Consider the following 4,731-nt stretch of genomic DNA (forward strand, 5'->3'; position numbering starts at 1 on the left):
TACCCTGGGCCAATTGTGCACCGCCCATGAGTCTCCCGGTCGCGGCCGGCTGCGACAGAGCCTGGATTCGAACCAGGATCTCTAGTGGCACAGTCCTTAGACCACTGCGCCACTCAGGAGTCAGGAGTAGAAAACACTCTGTGGAGACAGCTGGATCTCAATGTGTGTTGTCTCCGTGTGTGCCTATCCAAGCAGCCTATCACACACACACACACACACACACACACTAGCACTGTCGCTGCTGAGTACAATTCAGAGTACAATGCACACACAGTATGCATACAATCAATATACAAACAGTATTTTTTCACAATGTCCTTTTGCGCAAACAAGGCGAGTGTGTTAGCAGCACTTTGACCTTAGCGACTCTCATAAAAGGAGAACAGAATACAAACTGATACTGTAGCAGCCTGACATCATTCTCACCTTGGTGGTGTGAACTGGCTCCTGGTGCATAATACAGAACCAATTGGACCAACCATACCGCTATTGTCTACTTTCATCAAAGTGTAATACTGTGTTTTTCCAGACTACAGCATACTGTACATCAGTGGAGGCTGCTGAGGGGAGGACGGCTCATAATAATGTCTGGAATGGAGTGAATGCTCCGTCCTCCCCTCAGCAGCCTCCACTGATGTACATAGACAGATAAATATAGACTGGAACATAATGTCTAGTTTACTTTAAAAAATATTTGGATATTTTTGTGTTACTATGGAAAACTACTGTATTCCCATGATCTAAAGGATGCTCAATACTGTAAACAAGCAAGGATCAGGGGTGTTGGTTGCTAAGATGAAATCATAATAAACTAGATGAGGCCCACCGTAAATTACCATAAATCTTCTTAAGCCTTTCAATCTGTCCTTCACTCAAGAGAGCTGAAGTAGTGTGGAAACACTGTGTGGCACACTCACTTTAACCTAGTTCTATAAACCCACACAGCTTTATCCACTACCACGCCCGTTCCTGTGTGTGTGCTTGCATCCATTTCCTCCTAGTAAGTGTGTGTGAATGTGTGTGTGTGTGTGTTTGCATGCGTGTGAGGGCATAGATAGTGCTGATTCCGTGACATTCAATGACATTCAAACAAAGATGTCAATGTCATTTTTCAGTTTAACAGTGGTAACAGAATCGAAGCCAATTCAAAGTTCACTGGAAGTCGAACCAACAACCAAGGGAAAGCGCCACATGTGGTACATTAGTATGAAAATATAAAGTATTTCCAGCCGAAAAGCTCAAAGGCCTAACCAGCCCAGTACCCAGCCCAGCTCAGTCCGGCCAATCCTTCTCTCCCTTCAGCCCAGCGGCTGTAACCCTACCCTGGGCCTTATCCCCTGCCAAACCCCACCACCACCGTACTTCGGCACGGACGCCCACGCCGCCTTACACACACACACACACACACACACACACACACACACACACACACACACACACACACACACACACACACACACACACACACACACACACACACACACACACACACACACACACACACACACACACACACACACACACACACACACACATACACATACATACATAAATACATACATACATACACACACACACATACACACATACACACACATACACACACATACACACACACACACACACACACCTTCCTCTCCTCCCGCTCCCTTCCTTCCTTCCATGTATTTTTCTCCTCTTCATCACCATCCGCCCTTCCACCTCTCCACCCCTCCGCTCCTCCACCCCTCTCCCCAGTGTCCGGTGACACTTGCAGCCTTAATGAGCACAGCGTGAGAGGATAAATAATCACCTCTGTGGGTTAACCAAGACCCCCCACCCCCCTCCCTGGTGAGCTGCTGGTTATCTGTGGTAAGCTCCCTCTGCCTGGAGGTCTAGGACTGGAGGCCCAGTTAGCTCCAGTAGAGACCCATGCTGAGAGCCCCAGAGAAAGGGAGCCAGATAGCTAGAGACAGACATCCTGGCTGGCGAAACCCTTGACTAGAACCGTGATCTGTATAATTCCCTTTCATGGAGGTTCTCTCCTCTCTGGGCCGCTGCAGCAGACTTACAGGGCTTCTGAACAATGACAGGAATGTTCAGAGCTCTCCTCTCTCTCCCTCTCTCCCTCTCTCTCTGCTCCACGTCTTTCTCTCGCCTACTTTTCCAACAAACTTTTTATGACATCCGCTGTGCTCTGTCTCTCAGCCCCCAACTAACACAGGGCTGGTTGACAGACATAGACAGACAGACGGACGGATAGGCAGACAGACTTACAGAAAGAGAGAGAGAGAGAGAGGTAGAGAGAGAGACATCCCAACATATATACGGACAGATAGACGGACAGACAGACAGACAGACAGACAGACAGACAGACAGACAGACAGACAGACAAGACAGACTGTCACAGACAATGAAACTATTTACAGCATGACCTTTGGGTGGATGTTCACATTGGTGGCAGAGATGACTCTTAGATCAGGGCGATATGTCGCATATCCAAATGACACTTGAGTAGCGGACGCAGATAAAGATATCCACCATTCACTATAAAAAGTCAAAAGCCTGATCCACAGGTAGTTGTACAAACAGCTGGTGAAAAGTGAAGTGGTTCCTAGGCCTACATCCTCACTTAAAAAACAAAACAAAGTTAAAGTCATCAATAATCCAATAAGAGCATTGTTTGGGACAATGGTGAAAAAAAGAACATCCTATGTGATAGAAGATAGAAGTATTACCTACCTGAGAGGAGACTGTTTGCCTCTCTCTTGCTCTCTCACTCTCTCTCTCCCAGAGCCTGAGTTGAACTTCCAAGGTTGCAGTGTCTCTCCTTCTCTCTCTCTCTCCGATCTGTCTCTCTCCCAGAGCAGACAGTGTGTGTGAGTGTGTGTGTCTGGGAGCCAGACGGGTTGAGTGAGTCGGGCAGCCCAACCCCAGCCATTGACGGGATTCCTTTTTGTAAACGTCAAAGCTTGGGTCCACCCCTTCCCCACATCACTGTAACACACAGGAAAGGGGGCAGGGAGGCAATTAGCTGTAATGCTGGTAATAAAGGGGCAAGGCTATTTCACCAAGACTTTGCATGGGGCTGAGAGGATAACATTTTATGGGTTGTTCATTGTGTAATGTCTTGGCCCAGGCTTAACATACTTACATGTTTTAGGTTGACCTGTTTTCTTTGCAATGGAAATGACTGATTTTATAGTTTCCCTGCTCTTTATTCTGTGTTGATGCATCAGTAACAGATTACGCTTGAGGTGAAAACTATAAACCAAAATCCACAAATTCAATAAGCCTCATATTTGTAACTTTCTGTGTTTTTAAGCGATCCAATTAAGTTTGGTTCTATCACGTGTTTCCACTTTCAGTTTTTGTTGTGAAGCAACAGGTGCTCGTTTAGATGTTTTAGGGACCACCATCTCCTCATGGCTCTGTGAGGCTTGGTGGGACGGGGAGGGAAGGAGAGGGCCTGTGTGGTTTGATCCGCACCTGTCCAGTGTTGACACAGCCTCCATCTCTGCCTCCTCCCTCCTCTCCTCACCCGCGGGTAAGACGAGCCTCTGAGAGAGTCTATTAGAGACTTTACGACTTCCCTTACTCCCTCTCCTCCCTCTTCTCCTCCCTCCATCCACTCCTCCCTCCATCCACTCCTCCCTCCATCCACTCCTCCCCTACCGCCACAAGTCTCAGGGTGTGTACTGTGTGAGAAAAGAGCCTAGCTTAGATGACCACGCCCCTGTAAGCACAGTGTGTATGTCACACATTCCTCACACACACACACACACACACACACACACACACACACACACATACACACAGGTTGTTTCTAAGCAACACTAACAGAGGCATATGTAATGATTCTTACCGTAAGACAGATCATCACAGAGATATATTTGTTTTGAAATGGGTCTTTGGGATGACATTACAGTTGACAAATTTGAAAACGTTGTTCATGGATTTGTGTGCATTTGTTATGTTGTCATAGACTTCTTTGTGGGGGGATTGTGTATTGTATTGCATGTGTGTGTATGTATATGTGTGAGTGTATGTGTGTAAGATCTATCTGAAAAAAACGTGTTGCATGCGTGAGTGCGTCAGGGTCAGATGGACTGAATTTGTCTGCAATGTCTCCCTGATACTGAATCAGTGATGTATGTCTCAGACGCGCTAACAAGGTATATGAAATGTCATGGTCTAGACAGAAAAAGTCCCCATGTGGATCCTAATATAGAACGCAGAGCTATAATCTAGAACAAAGCTCAAGTAGAGTGTGAGTGTGTCCTTGAGGGTCCAGGTTGACAGTGCAAGGTGCATGCATGGGATTGTGTGCACAAAGTGTGTGTCAGTGTGTGTGTGTGTGTGTGTGTGTGTGTGTATGTGTGTGTATGTGTGTGCGTGTGTATGAGAGAGAGATGATATGCGTGTGTGTCAGTTGTGTTTCTGTGTTGTGTATGTGTGTATGTGGTAGGGGGGTCATAAAGGAATGCCTGTTTTCCAACATGTAGGGATCGTAGTTCAATGTAATGAATGTGGACGTTCTGTTACAGTACGTGCTCACGCTGGGTCAGTTTGCACCTTCAGCTCAGAGTTTATTGGGAGAAATGTGTAACACATGACTCTTATGTGTGCAGTGTGTCTGGTGTGTGTGTGTGTGTGTGTGTGTGTGTGTGTGTGTGTGTGTGTGTTTGTCAGACCTGGGTTAAAATGTGTATTAGATTACTTGTTATTTAAATAGTTATTTTCTGTGTATTT

Source organism: Coregonus clupeaformis, unplaced genomic scaffold, assembly GCF_020615455.1.
Source record: "Coregonus clupeaformis isolate EN_2021a unplaced genomic scaffold, ASM2061545v1 scaf3701, whole genome shotgun sequence".
NCBI lineage: Eukaryota > Metazoa > Chordata > Actinopteri > Salmoniformes > Salmonidae > Coregonus > Coregonus clupeaformis.